Genomic DNA, 19,729 nt, shown 5'->3' with positions numbered 1-19,729 from the left:
CTTAGTTGAGTGCCCAGGGTTCAGGCAGCTCATGGTACTCGTGGCCCCATGCTATCAAGTGCCCGCATGCACCACCTTTAACAGGACAGTGGTGCCCTCCCTGTATGAGGCATGCAGGGAGTACTTGAGGGAGGAGCTGCAGAAGGCAGGGTTGCAGGTAGCTTTGCATTTCACCTTGGACATCTGGAGCAGCCGGGATGGAGATCACACCTACCTCTCCCTCACAGGGCACTGGTGTGATCAGTCAGGAGTCAGTGGGCTCTCCTTTAAGCTTAGGTGATGGATGAGTCACATACAGCAAGGGAGATCATGGTGGCCATGAACTGCATGGTGCAGGAGTGGCTCATTGGGCAGGGCGAGCTCACCCATAGGTTCATGGTCACCAACAACAGGACCAATATTGTGATAGCTTTGTTGGCATCCGCTGTGTGGCACACAAGTTCTACCTCATAGTCAGGGACGCCTTGGAAGGGGACAGGGTTCCCAGCGACAGCACCATCACTACCACTACCAGCCAACTCGTTTCAAAATGCAGGAAGGTGGTGGGCTACTTCCACCAGAGCATCAAGGAGAGAAAGATGCTGTGGGACCAACAGGCAGAGCTGAGCATCCCTGCAACACAAAATCATGCAGGATGTGGAGACTCGGTGGAACACCACATACCTGATGCTGGAAAGGCTGGTGGAGCAACAGAAGGCCATCCATGAGATGGCCTTGCTCAGGGAGATTGAGATCAGCGGCCCCCTTAACAAAACAGTAGGATACCATCTCCAAACACTGGGGATGCCCTCCTTAGCCAGGTGATCCCCATAGTGAAGGAGCTTGAGAATCAAATGGAGAAGTTCCAAGGGATTGATGTTCCTGGCTGAAGCAACCTGCTTTCACCAGAGGTGCAGGCATTGGTGAAACGGCTGAAGAAATGCATCAAAAAATGGCTGGATCCATTGCAGTCCACATGCTGGCGGGCATGTGCGATCCGGGGGTGAAGGTGAGTATCTGCAGCAGCAAAACCCTCAATCACTGGACAGAGGTGCTGGTAAACAGAGTCAGGGAGGCAGAAGGGCAGAGGCAGAGAGATGTGGAAGAGAGGGATCCACTTTCCTGTGCCAGCACTCCAACCACGAGCCACTACCTATGTGGGCCAAGGGCGTGGCTTCAATGTTGGGGTCCAGAGGATCAGGACTAAAAGACTAGAGAGTAGTTTTCTTGTGAGAAATGCGCCCCCACTGGTAATTGAGTGTTCTTGTCTTTAATAGATTTCTGGTGTGCATTTGTTCTGGTGCGCAGTTGTTGTTTGGTCTCTCCTACGTATTTTCCATCAGGGCATTTGGTGCATTGGATGAGATATACAATGTTTCTGGAGGTGCAGCTGTAAGATCCAGAAATGGTGATGGTTCTGTTATGGGGTGTAGTAATCGTAGGGGTACTGGAGATATGTTGGCAGGTACTGCATTTCTTATCATGGCACAGTCTGGGTCTATTTGGTGCATTTTGGGCTGTAGGAAGTTTGCTTCTGGTGATGAGGTTAGCGAGGTTCAGTGCTTGTTTGAATTTACAAAACACTTTTCACAGATTAGCCTCTGAACTTCACTTCATCAACCTCCTACATACAAACATTCATGGACTCAATATAGACATTGGATTTATGACACACTGTAACCTGCCTGACATCTGACTCCCCAGGTACCTCTCCACTTTTACCTGCTACATTTCCCCCCCCCCCACCCCCAGCCCCAACCCCAGCCTGTCTCTTACCCCCCAACACCTCAATTTACATTTTCACTGACTTTTTTCTTGCATGCATACCAGCCTCTGGCATCTTTATTATTCATTCCATCCAGGAACAGCACACATGCACACAAACTGCAGATGCTTCCTCAGCTTGCCAAAGGGTTTTTAAATCCAAAAGCTTGCTAAGATATATTTTTCCAACTATTCAATTGGTCTAATAAAAGATATCAGATTGAGCCAAAGAACCTTGTCTGCCTATGTCCTTAGACCAACATGCCTATAGCCTACACCCCTTAACACACACAAGTGATACAAGCTTTGTTTCAACAGTTTGAGGTGCACTTTCACAGAAACCCCTGCACCCATCTCTTTGAAACTTGGCAGGCTTCCTGCCCTCAGAAGGGGCTACCATCCCTGCTGTTTTCATCCAAATCTGCAAAAACTGACAAAGTTATAGGTGTTTTAGCTATTCCCCATTATAGTCTATGGCCAAATCACTGAATTGGTGCCAAATCTTCAAATCCAATTTGGCCAAATTGAATACGGACAGTGACTCAAATCCCCGAATCAAATCACTGTCCCTCTGAATCAGCTAACTCCAAATCCGAGTTGAATACTTGCCACTTCACACAGACCTAGTGGATATGCATACCCCAAAGGGACATTTGCCTCCTATTACTTACCAGCAGTGGTGGCCTTAGGGTTGTTGGGGCCCTGGGTAAGAGACTCATTTGAGGCCCCTTAGAGGTTTAATTTTGATGACGTATAAGCAAATCAGACCGTTATTATTTCAATTTCACTTTGCCTGCTCCATGCAACTGCAATTAAAGTATCTCAATACAATATTGACAATACAAAGAAAGAGTTTAACATTGAGATATATGCTAGATTCATTCTAGGTTCAAAATTTCAGGGCCCCTTAACGTGTGGGGCCCCCTGCAGTCACCCAGTTTGCCCTCCCTACAGCCGCTATTGTTTCCCAGGCATAGTATGTAATATATCTTGATGGGAGGTAGATGGAGCATGGCATTTTAGGGCCAGTAACTGCCCATGTGCCACTAAACAAGTACATGACACACTCAGCTAATGTGCCAAAGGGTGCTAGATTGAAATGATCAAGTGGACAAAATGATACACATTTGCAGGGGGAAAAAAACCCATCCTTTTTCCTTCACCTCCTGTCACAGGGCATGTGTTGCATGGGGTCTGTACCTCCCCTGGCTTTCTTGCCTTTCTATAAACCTCCTGCACCTCTCCTGCAGTCATGGCCATCTGTGCCTATATCCAGTGACAGATTTCTACCATTGTTACTCTCTCTACATGGCTCCACACTTTTTGCCCTGAAATCCCTGAAAGCCATGTTATTTACGCATTTCCTTCTGTGGGCACCATGCTGATGTGCACTGGATATCTCCCTTCATTGCAAGTAAGGTGCTATTAAAATCAGATCATTATCTGTAACTCATTTCACAGATCTCTGGAAACTGTGCCAAGTCCTCTCCGAGGCCATGTCTGGACTGCTAGTTGTCTGTTTCATCCAGTCATACTAGAAGCATGAGGGCAAATATCCTGCCTCTAATCTCATGCTCATTAAACATCCTTGACAACCTGGCCAAAGTCCACCTTTAGCAACTACATTCTACCAACACCCCCTCCAGCTTCTGTGGGGGTGTGGTATTTTTCTTTGCTTCCTGTGGTGTATTGTTACACAGCTGCAATATTTCACTCCAGAGGTGGATGAATTTTAGTGGTGAATACAGTCATTTCTTTGTAGTTTATAAAATTGCTTTGGAATTGCAGATAAGAGATGTAAAAGATACTGGGGTCTATCATAAATAAATGTATGACATTGAAACCACTGCTAGAGGCAGCCATCTTGCTGAAAAATGATTTCATCTGTGACACTAATAATACAGAAAAATAATAGTCAAGGCTGAATACTGGAAGCTTATTTCCATCTCATTTTAATACTACTTTAGAAAATATAAAAAACTGTAATGTTTAATATATTCAGCTTTCATTTGTTTTTAACTGTTACTAATCCCTATTAAATTAGCTCGTTTTCAGTTTGACACTGGGTTCTGCACAAACTGCCCATCTCATCAGTGATGGAACTTCATTAACTTTCATCTTCCAGAGGCTTGGAAATGCCAAATGTAATTTATAAACTTTGCTTTTTAAACATTTTTTACAGTGTATTCCTGCAGAGAAGAGTTTCTTTCACCTTATTATTTACATTCAATTGACTAAGGCGGGTGCAAGGGCCTTTTAAGTGTGAATACAGCAGGTAAAGAAATATCTTAATAGAGGTGGAAAGGAGCTTTCTGGTAAGTTCCTGGCTGGTAGAGTTCTGTCTGAATGACTGTATTCGTGCCATTGAGTTATATTTTAATCATTACATCTCAGGGCACCTACAAGCCTTGTATTTGCAACTTTTTTTGTTTATTAAATCAAAATACTCCAAGGTAAGTGATGTAGGACAAGCTGGTGAATGGGAAAATTTAGTGGGTCTTTGCTAGCTCTAGTTTTCATTTTACTATTTCATTTACAGTATAGAGATTTTAAAATATCAGACTTCTACAGCATCTTTCATTCAAATATTTTATAAAAAAAAAGTACAATAGAGAACATGCAAAATGAAAAAAAAATCTATGGTAAGGCAAGGTACAGCATCTTCAAATGTTAATAACTATTTCAAAATCAATTTTTTCCAACTTTAGCAAAGCAGACATTTTTTATTGAGCATCACTGCCCAATTCTGAAGTTTGAAAGTGAAGCTACTTTTGAGTTACTTATGCACAATAGAAGTCTCACTGCTTGATAATTATTTGAAAGCAGAACAAATGCATTTATTTCACACTTTCCTAACTCAGAATTGGTTGAACTGTTTTTTGCTCAGATTTTTCAAAACTTTCACCTTTGGGCTAAGCATGGGCATGAGAAGTTGCAACCCAAAACAAAATACACTGCAAAAATTATAGCTACTTGAAAGTAGGATATTGGAAAGGAATATGAACTATAAACACTTTAATCCCAACTCCCTCCAAAGTTGAGAAGTATTTGAATGGAAAGTCCAATTTTCCCCCTAAGAAAGAAAATTCAGCTATTACATTTGGATCTGGTTTGGTATACAGATCCATTTTTCTCTCCCAAATTTAGAAGCACTTAGATACAGTGCTTCAGCTCAAACCCATCCTTAAGGCAGGGGTTTAGAAAGTTGTGGTCTTCATAACTGTTCTTCCAGCATGTCCATTATGTTTGTATAAACCTCAATTCAGGAAAGCACTTAACTTCAGAACATGCTTAGACACCTTATTGAACTGGGTTCACACACAGTAGAAAGCATTTTACCCAACACTGAACTGCAGGTATGTCCAAAGTGAACACAGCAAATTACACAATAGCATAGGAGAGGAAATAAGAGAAACCCTGTATCCAGTCTGAGCTTACCGTGGTCATTTTTAGCTGAAAAAGTAATCAGAATGGAAAATTCACCAGGATGGAACATGGTTAACACCTCAACCTTTTAGGAAAAGCATTCAGGGTGTTTGTTTGGGGTTTTGTTTTTTTGTTTTGAGAGGGGGGCAGGGTGGTGGTTGTTGGTGGGGGGTTGTTGCGGGGGAGGGTGGTTAAATGACTATGAATACAGTTAGGACTTCTGCTCAGGGCTCAGCCACTAGAGGGCAAAATGAGCTGATATCTTGTCAAACCACATTTTGAAGCGAAATTGCATCGAAAAGAAAAGAGAAAACTGCTGGAGAGTTGCACAGGGAGCCATGGCAACACAGCAATTCCTATTTTTAAAACTCAAAAGATAGTAAGAACATTAAGTCTAGGGGAAAAATATTTCAATTAAAAAAAGATAAAGATGTTCTTTAATGAATCTTACAATAAGTCCAGAAAAGGCAAATTGTTCATCTATGGATGCATGATCCAAAGGGCCCTGACAGGCTAGCAGGCAATCACTGAGGAGGAGAGAAGGCATTCACCTGTGGTGCACTGCGGTGCTATCCCCAGGCACAGCTACATCCTCTCATTACATGGACTTCTTTAAAAATCACTGAATTCCTTACACATTTTGCCTGTGATATTTTTGTTCACTGTTTGTGGATTCATTCCCCTCCCTCCAGTTCCCCTGTGGACCTTTCAGAGGAAAGGTTTCAGTTCACTTCAGAGTTGCAAGGGGGAAAAAAAATAAAAGAACCTGAATTCACAAGTTAAAAGCATATCAGCACCAGCAAATGCCATTTCAAGGTATTAGCATTAAAAGGACTTGGATCTAGAGCAGAGGACAGATCAGAGGACTTGAAATGGAATCAGGAAATGTTTTGTTCTGTCCATGGAGAATCATTCCCAGCTGGTGGATTGCTGGTGGCCTGCTTAAAGTGACTTGGTGGGTCTCAGGCCAGTCTCTAATCAAGGGACAGCTACAGTCATAACAATTACTCTGCAATTCATTTTTCCCCCTGTTGCAAGCAACATCTGTAAGCTAACTGTTCCTAACACATTGCAATCTTCTGCCCCTAATCCCTGTCCCCCACTTCTCTCCCCCGCACTCATTCCACCTCAGGATAATCCTGCCACGCAGGGTTCAGGCACAGCAGCCAGGGTCATTGGGGTAGGTAGTTTTCCTAATTTGATTCTACACAAGGGTCTCACAAGCCTCCCCAAGACAGCATAATGGAAGACCAAAAGGGAGGCAGCTCAAGGAAGGTGGAGTCACTGTTGTGTGTCATTAGTGTCTAAGCCTTTGTCACTGGTCACTTTGGTTTGAGGGGGCACTGATGGCTGTGTGTGCGTGCACACACACACACACACACACACACACACACACACACACACACACGTTCTGCATCACAATAAAGCTTCCTTCAGTATCCCCCAAAAACTGAAACAGTAACCTAGCAACCATCTGAGTGCAAGGCACAGGAGAGGGACTTGCTGATGGGATAGTGGGCTAGAGAAGCTGGCTCAACTCTGACCACCCGTTCTCATGCTGCCCCTGCTTTGTGCATCACTAGGGGACTCCAGCCCCCAAGGACCCTTCTGCTTTGATGAGGACTGAACTCCTTCCATGTAATAAATGAACATGGCAGAGAAAACTCAAATATTTATGAACACATAGAAAATAAATCTAGGGGAAGAGAGGAAAATAATTTCCCTAGGCCTGTGAGAGAGTGCACACATGCACAAAGACAGTGAGAGAAAGGGAAGGAAGGACAGGCAAAGACAGACCCCTAAACTACATGAAGACACTGGGCAGCCCCCAGCCAACTGCTGCTGCTGGAACTGGGACAAAAGTGAACAGATTTCAGCAGCAGGGATCTCTAATCTGTTAGCAACAGTCATTCCACGTGTGACCAGCCAGCACAGCACAGGGACCCGGTGCCAGCCTGATGGCAGCTGGATGTGCCAACTGCCAGGAGCATAATGAGCTGCTAACAAGACCCCAGCTTAGAAGCTCTGAAAGGTCAAGCAAGAAGTGTGCACCAGCACCCTCCTCTTCCTAGAAACATTACCCCCCGCCAATCCAGATTGACCATTGCATAATCATTTTAATCCCCTTCCCAGCCTTATTCATGGAGCTCCTCAAAGACAAGGGGACCAAATAATTCCACATAACTCTCATTAAAATAAATTACAGTAGCACCGGGTAATTGCTGGATTGAATTTAGCATTGCGCATCTCTTCTTATCTGGGGGGAGGACAGGGTTGGATAAGACAAGGGAGATCCAGAAGAGGTATATGCCAAAAGGAACTAAGAAGCTGTTTGTAAGAAGTCAGGGCACCTCACCCTCACGTCCAGCCACAGGCACTCTCCTTGGTGCTGAACTAAGATAGATTCTCTGGGACCAGCATAGGCAGCAATGTGTTTGCATTCAATACAGGTGAAACAAGGTCTTGAAGGAGATGGGTCACTAAGTCAATTACACCCCGAGGAAGAACATCGGGACTTTAGTGGTCAGTATTCCCATCTAGCGGATAAATATATTAATTGTGTGCCTACTACAAGAAATCCTTTGCTCACTTATTCCAATGTTCTACCCCCCCATTCACTCCTGTCCCCTGCCCCCACCCCCCCACTTAGCTTGTTCCTAGATGCCATAGGGAACATGGCACTGCAGGACTCAAGTTGTGCCCAAGTTGTCTCAACCAGAATAGTTTCCAACCATTTACTTTCAGGTTTCCAAACTGCCTGGCATGGATGATTCCAGATGATAGGTATCTCCTCTAAAGCAGAGGAATCATGTGCGTACATACACATAGAAAAGTTTACCAGCTGTTTTTGATGATAAGCTCAGTTCTCCCAATCACTCCTTCCATCTCCTTCCTTTTATAATATCTCTTTGTAAAATCATTTTAATTCCACATTTGGGTTTTTTGCTCTAAAGCAAATGCTTTGATGCTCTCTTTAGTCAAATGAAAACTGGTATGGGCAGCCTGCTGCTAAATGAGGTGCTATTAAGCCAATCAGTGGAGAACTCATTAGTAACCCTACAACAAACTAGTAGTTATGGCCCAGAATTCACAAGCAGTTTCAACAAGAACCAACCAGTAGGAAAAGGTCGCAGCCCATGGAAGACTCTCTGATAATATCAGTGTATACAGACCAGTGGCTGCAAGCATCTATGCAGAAGAAAAAGAGAACAGATTTCTGCTCCCAAAAGGATGTCCCAGGAATAATATTTCTTTCCCATGACTCATGACCAATTTCCAGTCTCAAGTTATGCCTGTTTTTGTTAGCTTTTTTTTTTTTACATTTTTAAAATGCAACTATGGGCAATTGTCCAGTGCTCTGGAGACTAGTCATGGATTAAAGTCACAAAAAAGCAAAAAACTATCGATAAACATATGCAAATCAGCCCACTCCCTACTCCGCAGCCTTGAAGAGAGAGAAAAAAAGATGGTCTTTGCAGCACGCCAGGCAGCCTAACAAACCTGGGCTTTGGCAGACTAAGAAGGGAGGGAGTTCCACAACAAAGTGAAGCAAACCCTATCAGGAACTCCTAACCATCCCATCTGGAAATCTCAATGGAATGGGCAGGGTAGTGATTCCCACAAATAAGCAAGGTCCAATTCAACCGACATTGTCACCACTATTTTGCTGGACTGGCAGTTCTAGATTTCTAGACCCATGCCCAGTATCCTTCTGAAGACACCCAGGGCATATACACACCATGGCAGCAGTGTAACCAGGCTGGGACAGCCCCATTTAAAAAAAAAAAAAACTCTACCCATATGCTGCAAACCTGAAAATGCACAAGGCCACTCTGGGGTTGTCCCCAGTGGCCACTCTCTCAAGCATGGTGAAGAACATCTTGCCTGAAGAATGCTCAAGAGTAGCATCACTGGCATACATTTGAGTTGAGTTTGGACTATGGGATTCAGAGCAGGTGGGAGGAAAGTATCCAGGACTGTCCTAACCAGAGCACATTGTCACCGTGATGTAGATATCCCCTTAGAAACTAAAACAGGCATTTAGTGTCAAGGGGAAATAAGTTTATTTTTTATTTGGAGTCAGTCCCTTCAAGTCAAATCCAGAACAGTTATATGTTGGTGACATAGTCAGTTGCTTGCCTAGATGGGCCAAGATGTCCCCCCACCTTTCACAGTTCTACAGTCACTTGCACCACCTGTATGTTTCATGTGTTTTGATACATTCCAGTCATTTCCAGACAGAAGAGCTTAGTTCATTCTTTTAGCATTCCAACAATAGAATAGGATAGGATCTATAAAGTCTCACTATATATAGAAAATGACACCTACACATGAAACCAGCCTTTCTTGGCATATTATTTTCCTATTAACTAATAGACCCATTTCACCAGTAGGGTTATTGCTAGGAAAAAGCTGCAAGAACCAGTAATCATGATCATAACCCCACAGTTCTAATCTAACTCAAAGTAGTATCAGTTTCAAGACAGACAGGAAACAGTTGCTATGAGAGTATTATTAATATTGAGAAGATGCAGACCAAACACTTACACTGAAAAGCAGCACCACACAAGGTAAAAGCAAGGAGGCTGGATGACAGTCCATTCTTCTCCTGATGCCTTCTCCATACACAGGGATTCATATAAAAATGCATTTCTAGAGGATAGATGTTTTCATAAAAAAGTGAATATAGAAGAGGTGAGAACATAAAATCATAGAAAATTATGGTTGGAAAGGACATCGGGAAGTCATCTAGTCAAATCCCCTAATCAAAGCAGGCCTATGCCCAACTATATCATCCCAACTAAAATGGTGTCTACCCAGGTCTTAAAAACCTCCAAGGATGGACATTCTACAAGCACTTTATGTAGCCTGTTTCAGTGCTTTATCACCCTCCTAGTGAGAAAGATTTTCCTAATATCCAACCTAAGCTTCCCATGTTGCAACATAAGACCATTGTTCCTTGTTCTGTCATCTGTCAGCACGAAAAAACAATTAACTCCATCCTCTTCATAACCACCCTTCAGGTAGATAAAGGCTGTTATTAAATCCTCCCTCAATTGCCTCATCTCCAAACTAAGCAAGCCCAGTTCTTTCAGCCTCTCCTCAGAAGTCATCTACCCCATCCCCCTAACCCTCTGTGGACTATCTCCAATTTGTCCACATCCCTCCTGTTGTGAGCGGCCCAAAGCTGGACACAGCACTGCAGATGTGGCCTCACTAGTTCTGAATAGAGGGTAAGAATCACTTGCCTCAATCTGCTGGCAAAACACCTTTTAGTGCAGTCCAGTATGCTGTTAGCCTTCTTCATACCAAGGGCCCACTGTTGGTTCATTCAGCTTATCGTCCACTGTAACCCCCAGGTCCTTTTCTGCAGAACTTCTGTTTAGCCAGTCAGTTCCCAGCCTATACTGTGAGTGGGATTCTTCCATCCTAAGTGCAGGACATTGCATTTGTCCTCATTGAATTTCATGAGATTTCTTTTGGTCCCATCCTCCAACACATCTAGGTCATTCTGAATCATAGCCCTACTCTCCAGATTATCTATATCTCCCCTCAGCTTGGTGAGAAACTTGCTGAGGGTGCACTCCCTCTCATCTTCCAGATCATTGAAGAAGATATTGAACAAAACTAGCCCCAGGACCAACCCCTGGGGCACTCCACTTGATGCTGGCTGCCAACTAGACATTGAGCCATTGATTCCTACCCTTCAAGCCTGACGATACAGCCAGTTTTCTATCCACCTTGCAGTCCATTCATCTAACCTGTACTTGTTTAGCTTGCTTGTGAGAATGTTGTGGGAAATTGTAAGTAAAGCCAAGGTCAAGGTATACCACATCCACTGCTCTTCCCACATCCACAGAATCAGTCATCTCATCATAGAAGGCAGTCAGGATGGTCAGGCATGACTTGCCCTTGGTGAATCCATGCTGACTGTTCCTAATCACCTTCTCTTCCTCCAAGTTTAAACATGGATTCCTTGAAGACCTACTTCGTGTTTTTTCCAGGGACTGAGATGAGGCTGACTGTTCTATAGTGCCTCAGATCCTCCTCCTTCCCTTTCTTAAAAATGGGCACTATGTTTGCCTTTTTCCAATCATCCAGAACCTCTCCTGATTGCCATGAGTTTTCAAAGATAACAGCCAGTGGCTTTGCAATCAGATTGGCCAACTCCTTCAGCACTCTTAAGTGCATCCTGTCCAGCCCCATGGACTTGTACACATCCAACTTTTCTAAATACTCCCCAACCTGCTCTTTCACCACTGTCAGTTGCTCACCAACTCCCCAAGCTGTGCTGTGAGGTGCAGCAGTCTGGGAGCTGACCTTACCTGTGAAAACTGAGGTAAAAAAAGGCATTGAGTATTTAAGCCTTTTCCATATTTGTCACTAGATTGATTCCCCCATTTAGTAAGGGGCCCACACTCTCCCTGATCTTCCGCCTCATAGTTTCATAGTAGCTAGAGTCAGGAGGGACCTGAACAGATCATCTAGCCTGACACCCTGCCACAGGCAGAAATGAATGCTGGATTCACAAGACCCCAGACAGGTGATCATCCAACCTCCTCTTGAATTTGCCCAAGGTAGGAGCAAGGACCACTTCCCCAGGAAGTTGGTTCCAGATTCTGGCCACCCTAACTAAAATATTGCCTCCTGATCTCTAACCTAAACCTATTCTCCATCAGTTTATTACCATTGTTCCTCATCACCCCAGGTGGTGCTGGGGAGAAAAGGGGTCTTCCTATTTGCTGATGATCTCCCCTGATGAGTTTGTAGGCAGCCACCAGGTCCCCCCTCAGCCTCCTCTTGCTGAGGCTGAATAGGTTCAGGTCCCTCAGTCTCTCCTTGTAGGACCTGTCCTGCTGCCCTCTCACCAAATGGGTGGCCCTCCTCTGAACTCTCTCCAGGCTGGCCACATCCTTTTTAAAGTGCAGCACCCAGTACTGGACGCAGTACTCCAACTGCGGCCTGACCAAAGTCGCATAGAGGAGAAGCATCACCTCTCTGGACCAGCTTGAGATGCATCTCTGGATGCATGACAAGGTATGGCTGGCCTTGCTGGCTGCGGTCTGGCATTGGCGGCTCATGTTCACCTTGGAGTCAATAATGACTCCGAGATCCCTTTCTGCCACTGTGCTTTCAAGAGGGGAACTCCCCAGCCTGTATGTGTGCTGTGGATTCCTTCTCCCAGGGTGCAGCACCCTGCATTTGTCTACGTTGAACCCCATCCTATTCTCATCTGCCCACTTTTGTAGTCTGTCTAAATCTAGTTGCAGCCTCTCTCTCCCTTCAAGTGTGTCCACCTCGCCCCACATCTTAGTGTCATCAGCAAACTTGGACAACGTGCTTTAAATCACCTCATCCAAGTTGCTGATGAAGATGTTAAACAGTGCAGGCCCGAGGACCAAGCCCTGTGGTACCCCACTGCTCACATCTCTCCAGGTTGAGTACGACCCATCCACCACTATTCTCTGGGTGCGCCCCAGCAGCCAATTTTTTACCCATCCAACTGTGTAGGCATCAATGCCACAGTCACCTAATTTATTGATGAGAATGGGGTGAGAGACAGTGTCAAAGGCCTTCTTAAAGTCTAGAAAAACTACGTCTACAGCGACACCATCATCCAAGGATTTAGTTACTTGGTCATAAAAAGCTATCAGGTTGGTCAAGCACAACTTGCCTTTGATGAACCCATGCTGATTGCCCCTGAGCATGTTCTCCCCTGTAGGCCCCTCACAGATATGCTCCTTGATGATTCTCTCCAAGATCTTCCCGAGCACCGAGGTGAGGCTTACAGGCATATATAGTTACTTGGGTCCTCCTTCCTCCCTTTCTTAAAATGAGACCACATTAGCTAGTTTCCAATCCTTCGGCACCTGGACAGATGACCACGAATGCTCATACAGCCAGGCCAAGGGCTCCACGATGACTCCTGCTAACTCTTGTTCCTAACATACTTGTAGAAACCTTTCTTGTTACCCTTCACATCCCTTGCTAGCTGCAACTCCAACTGCACTGTGGCCTTCCTGATTTCATCCCTGCATGCCTATGCAATATTCTTACATTCAACCCTAGTCATTTTCCAAGTTTCCACTTCTTGTAAGTTTCCTTTTTGTGTTTTAGCTCACTAAAGAGCTCCCTGCTAAAGTCAAGCTAGTTTTTTGCCATACTTTCTAGTCTTTCTGTGGATTGGGTTGGTTTGCTCCTGAGCTCTTAGTAAGGATTCTTTAAAGTACAGACAGCTCTCCTAGACTCCTATCCCCCTCAGACTGGCTTCCCAGGGGAAACTGCCCAAGATTTCCTTCAGTGAGTCAGTCTGCTTTTCTGCAAGTCCAGGATCTTCACTCTGCTGCTCTCCTTCCTTCCTTTCCTGAGGATCCTGAGCTCAATCATCTCATAGTCGCTGCTGCCCAAGTCATCCACTTCTACACTCCCCACCAATTCTTCCCTGAGCAGGTCAAGAAGAACATGCCTCCTTGTTGGCTTCCCCAACACTTGCATCAGGAAGTTGTCCCCAACACTCTCCAAAAACTTTCTGTATTGTCTGTGCACTGCTGTATTGCACTGCCAGCAGATGCAAGGGCAATTGAAGTCCCCCATGAGAACCAGGGCCTGTAATCTGGAAACTTCCACTAGGTATTTGAAGAAAGTCTCATCCATCTCATCCTTCTGGTCTGATGGTCTATAGCAGATACTTCCCCCTCCCCCTCCCCCACACACAACATCGTCCTTGTTGCTTTCCTCTCTGACCCTAGGCCAGTTGAAAGTTTCTGGGTTATCTCCAGTCTCATACTGTATCTCTGAGCAATATGGCGTTTACATAAAGATAAATTCTTCCTCCTCTCCCCTACCTATCCTTCCTGAACAGGTTATATCCTTCCATGACAGTACTCCCTCCAGTCATACGAACTATCCCACCAAGTCTCTGTTATTCCAGTCACATCCTTGTTCTGTGACTGTGTGAGGACTTCCAATTCTTCCTGCTGGTTTCCCAGGCTGCGTGCATTCATCATGTACAGACACCTGAGATGACTAGCCAATTGCCCTACTTTCTCAGAAAGAATGAGGCGGCCTCCCCTGTTGTCTCCTCCTGCTCTTGCTTCCTCCAGATCACCCACTTCCCCCAGGACTTTGGTCTCTATCCCACAGTGAACGAAAAGCCCTCCTCACCAGGTTAGCAAGCTCACCTGCCAAGACACTCTTCCTTCTCTTTGTCAGGTGGATCCCATCTCTTCCTAGCAATCCTCCTTCTTGGAACAACATCCCGTGGTTGAAGAAGCCAAAGCCCTGCTGCAGGATGCATCCACTCTGATCTGCAGAATGTGTCCACTCCTGCCTGGGCCCTTCCCCTTGACCAGAAGGGTCAAGAACACCACCTGAGCCTTTGTCCCCTTCATCCTTGCACCCAGAGTCCTGTAGTCAATTTTGATCTGCTCAGAGTCCCCCCTGATAGTATCATTGGTGTCCATGTGGATGAGCAGCATGGGGTAGTAGTCAGAGGGCCAGATGAGTCTCAGTTATCCCTCTGTGACATCTTGGATCCAGGCTCCAGGCAAGCAGCAGACTTCCCAAGACAACAGGTCAGACTGGCAGATGGATACCTCCATCCCCCACAGAAGGGAATCACCAACCACCATCACCCATTACTTCCTATTGGTGGCAGTGGTTTCAATCCTCCCAACCTTGGGGAGGCCCGACTTGGCCTCTTCCACTGATGGAATGTGTTCCTTCCCCTGTGTTGCTAGGGCTCCATATCTGTTCTCCAGGCAAACTGCTGCAAGTAAGGATGAAGACTTCTGCCACAGGTTACAAGCTTCTAGCTTCCACCTTTCTGGAAGCCCATGTCCTTTTCCTTGTCTAGTGCTGCCTCTGACAATCCTTCCTCCACAATCCTAGAGGTCTCCTCCAGCACTGAATCGATAAAGTCCTCTTAACAGAGCATGCTTTAGAGCCTTGCCACCCACTCCTGTAGCTCTCTTGCCTACTTCCTGAGGGACACCATCAGGAGACACCACTCACATTGCAGAGAGTCCCCCACTTGGCTGTCACTGTAAGGAACCTGCAAGCCACAGTCTCCACAGCACCAAACTAGTACCTGGGCAGAAGCCTGGATGGTGAGCAGTCCTGCCTGGACAGACCCCTCACAGGTGCAAGCAGAGGAAGAGGTGGCAGCAGCAGTGGCTCTGGCACTGCAACAGCCTCCAGACATCTCTTTGCATCCCTTAAGTCCACTGCCTACTGATAGCTAGGAAATGGTATTTAGAGGCTTGCTTTTGGGAATTGGCTTATAGGTTAAGTAGATATTATATTAGACTAATGGTGCAGGGCAACAGCAAGGGTTAATTTATTTCTAAAAGCCCATTTTGTGACAAAGTTCCCTTAAGGCCACTGTGTCTGCTACAAGCAAGCAGCAAGCAGACACACAGGCTAGGAAATTAAAGACATGTACCACACTGTTCCATAACATGAGATAAAGTGGTACCAGGTCAGAGTGCCCAACTGCAGAGCCCTTGGGATTTCTGGTTTTGGGAAACAGACCAAATTAGGATGTGTGCACATGATGGGTTTGTGAAACAAAGGAAAATGCTAACAGGACAGAACGTGGCCAATATGACAACCACAGAAAGACCAATTAGCAATGCTCAATAATGAAGAGTCATCACAGAAATAAAAAAAGATACAAAAGGAAGAATTTCAGAGCAGCAGAGGGTCCCCAAGAGAGAAACCGAAGGCCACTACAAGCCCATCCTCACCCAAACCGCTGCAGCGGGAAGGGGGCGTGAAATGGGACTCAGTCTCCAACCTCTTGGCTGCTGACATCTGACATTCAAGATAGAACCTCAGAGTGAAGTTTGCATACTGTCCAGACTTACCCCAACTCTGTGAACCCTGGGAATGGTAGGTATATAGAATTGTTTGCATTATTCTTATCTGCTGTCACTGTGTAGCAACACAATTTAACTATTATTGAATGGAGAGGTTGTGGTCAGTCTGAGGGTTTGGGTCTGCCCAGAACAAGGTATCTGGGTCATGAATCTCTGCCAATACCTACCTCTTACTGTACCTCTCTGCAAGCAAACCTTCCCTCGCAAACTTTCTGTAGGCTGGCCTTTTCCTTTATACCCTGCTTCCTCTCACCAACCTTACAGTGAAGGAAGATGAGAAAATTTCCAGGCAAACTCCATAGCAAACATGAAGAATTAAACTTTGCTCAGGTGGTTTCCCTCCCTCCCTCTCTCTCCTCCCCTTTCTTTGTCATCTTTCTTTCATCCATGCCTTTATTTATTTAGGTCTGTAGAAAACCAATAGAGAGCACAGCAAGAAGAAAATGATTATGAGTGCACCCAGGATAACTTGAACTTGTCAAAGAGTCTGACTAGATATAGTCAGGGTTCAAACACAGACTCTGGGAAATGACTGATTTATAACCTTAATTTATAAAGTGCCTTAGCTGAATTAAATTATACTTTTCTCTAGCCTGACATGTCACTCCCCCTAAGACAGAACAGGAAAATTCCTTCATTGTGTTCCCTCCCTGCTATGGATTTGAAGCAATTGAACCACTTTGGATTAGCTTCAGCATTTTCTGAAATGCTAGTTACATGGCGATATATTATAACCAGGTCGTGCACGCACTGCAGTAACCCCCCACCCATTGTGCCCACATACATACATTTCTCCAATCTGTGTAGGCATGTTGAGGGGGAACTGCTAGCTGTAGCTGGCTTAATATAGTCCTGCAGGGATCCCCTGGCAACCCTACTATTAGTGTTTTAGAAACTGCAGTCCAGTAAAAGTGTCTGACCACTTTTCCTAAACATATCTATTACCCGTATTTATTGCATTGTGTAGCATATATGAAAACTCAATGATCCTTTGAGATGAAAGGGATGAGGAAAAGCATTTACTAATTGGTACCTATAAAAAGTGAGTAGGTTTAAAGCATTTAAGACTCCAATTGAGCAAAGCTCTTCAGTATGTGCTTCAAGGTTAGCATATAGGTCCCACTAACCTAAAAGGTCTAATCCAAGGCCCGCTGAACTTTTGAATCAATTGCTCAGTGTGTTCCTCCTCCCTTTTCCCCTAATGTTTGAGTTGCGGAATGGAGGATGGTGCAACAAGATGCATGCTGAATTTTGATAAAGATATGACAAAGATTTTCAAAAAAGTTAGATAAGTAGGAAGGAGCAGAGTCTACAGTTTTAAATATAATTTTTTATTCCCACAACCTCCATTTTTTCAGGTGCCCAACTTGAGACACCTTGAAGTAACTTGGTTTTCTACAGGGAGGTCATAAGTAGGTATTTGATTTTCAGTACATATTTGGGCTTCCAAAAAAATCAGTATTCACTAAAAAAAAAAAAAGTAAGCCAAGCAGTGCCTTGAAGTGGCAGTTGATAACTTTGTATCTATTCTCTTGAGAATCACTCATTCAGAAGAGTAACAGAGAAGGAACTCTAAGGTTCAGCTGGAAGGAAGAGGAGGAGGTTATTGATGAGCTTAAAACCATCTCAAGATGTAGAGACAACAAAAGCTAGACTGGAAGAGACAAAGAAGAGGATAAAATCTTGACAATAATGAATTGACAAAATGCTTAAGCACTAGCAGAACTAAAAGAAACTCTTCCCTCAAGCCCCACCACTAGGACTATATAAAATGATACTGGACAAAGCAGTGAAAGCCACAGTCTCCTGCTGACATAAATGGTGCATTAGGCTTTGAAGGGAAGTTTTCTTCTGTTGTTAAACCTCTTCACAAACAAACTTCATCTCTTTAAAAATGATCCAGCTATGATTCTGATGCAGAGGTTTAATTAAGAAACATCGAACACATATGTTGTTATCAGTGTGAACTAGAAATGACAGCAGATGTAAAAAGCTACTAGTTAATAGCATGCCATTTAGTCAATAACTACAAGAGAATACTGTGCTGATCAGTAAGGCCTAATTCTTCAGAAGTGCTGAGCACCTAACACTCCAGTTGGCATCAGTGGGAGTTTTTAGATGTTCATCACCTGAGAGAGTCAAGTACTAATTGTCTACGAAATACATATTCTCTGTCTAAAAAAACTTGGACATCTGCTACATATTATAACTAAAGAATCAGAGCACACAAGCCAGCAAGTGGCAATGCTGGATTGACCTACTCTGCTTAAGAAAAAAAAACCCCACAGGAATGCTGTGTTCTTTTTGGAGCCCTCTTTTTGAGACCATAGCTTGGATTCTCCATGACTTAGTCCACCAGCAGCAATGGGAATAACCTATCCAAGGATGTCTAAACACAAAAAAACAGAGCCGTGTGTCACTAGAGAATGACAGCCCAGGATACATTTGGTAATTGTAGATTTTGCCTCCCTCTCAGCTTTCCCACTCATCTCTTTGCCTGGATTTCTGCGATGTTGTGATCAGTAAGGTGAGGAAGGAATCTCTAGGATTAGAGTGCTAATCTGGAGACTAGGTTTAAATTCCTGGCTGTACCATAGATTTTCTTTGCGAGTTTCAGCAGATTCTCTAGGGAGAGATCCACAGAAGGACTAAGGTATTGTAGCATCTACTTTTAGGTGGCAAGTCTCCCTATGCAATGCACAGGGAGTTAGGTGCCTTAGAATAGGATCCACAAAAATAACAGCATGCTAAGTGGGCAGATACCTAAACTGGCTCACTGGAAATGCTGAAGAGAAGGGAGTTAGTTGCCTACAGGTGTGTCTATACTGCAGCTCTCACAGATGCACTAAACTAGCTTTAAAATAGCTACTTCAGGTACCAACAGGAGTGAAGCCACAGCAGCACACACCAACTACTTGAGTATTTATCCAATTTTCTGAGCAACATTTGCAGTACATGCTGAGATCCTTGCTGCCACAGTTATGCAGCTCACAGTATTCAAGCTACATAGTTTAACGCTAGCTCAAGTATGACTACACTACACTCACAAGTGTATGTTTGTGATTAGTACAGACATACCTTAGATTACAGCTGCAGGGACGTGTCTATCTCCACTTCAGATTTACAGCCACAAGTCATCTTCTGAATTGGCACCTAAAGGCATATCTACATGACAATACACTGCCATGTAAAGATACCTTGAAGCTGTATTACATTACCTGGGCTAATTAACCCTAATTTATAATTCCAGACAGCATGCCACACTAACATGGCCATACTGTTTCTAACACTTTAGCTCAGGTATCTCCATATGACACGTCACTGACAGTGCCTAGATGGAGCCCCTGTAACCTGTTGTCAATGAGAATGGAACCCAAGACCTTCTAAATCCGAATAAAAGATGTGTTATCCAGCATCCATGGGGAATGGGGAGCGCCGGTTAATCAAATATGCCAGGTATCTGAAAGTCGTCTTTGCCTGTTCCAGCCACCGCCCCTCCCGCTGTGTCGAGTGAGCCAGGGCTTCCACTCCCTGGCATCACTGTGGCGGGGGACAGGGAGGGAGGCCCCCATGCAGGCTGCTTTGCCCCAGGTCGTGGTCCAAAGTCAGTGAAGTGGGACTTGGTGAAACCGGAAGTGCCATGGTGGGACTTCCGGTCTCACTTTTGCCGCGTCAAAATC

At 44.7% G+C, this 19,729-nt stretch overlaps 1 protein-coding gene across 1 annotated transcript in view; it reads right to left on the bottom strand.

Annotated features, from left to right (window-relative positions):
* Positions 1-19,729, bottom strand: part of LOC132250084 (glutamate receptor ionotropic, NMDA 2B-like) — a 204,243-nt gene that overhangs the window by 57,724 nt on the left and 126,790 nt on the right. The window lies entirely within an intron of this gene.

The sequence above is a fragment of the Alligator mississippiensis genome, chromosome 4 (assembly GCF_030867095.1).
Source record: "Alligator mississippiensis isolate rAllMis1 chromosome 4, rAllMis1, whole genome shotgun sequence".
In the NCBI taxonomy this organism is placed as follows: domain Eukaryota; kingdom Metazoa; phylum Chordata; order Crocodylia; family Alligatoridae; genus Alligator; species Alligator mississippiensis.
Note: the sequence above shows the minus strand (reverse complement) of the source record. Positions and strands in the feature narration are given on the sequence as shown.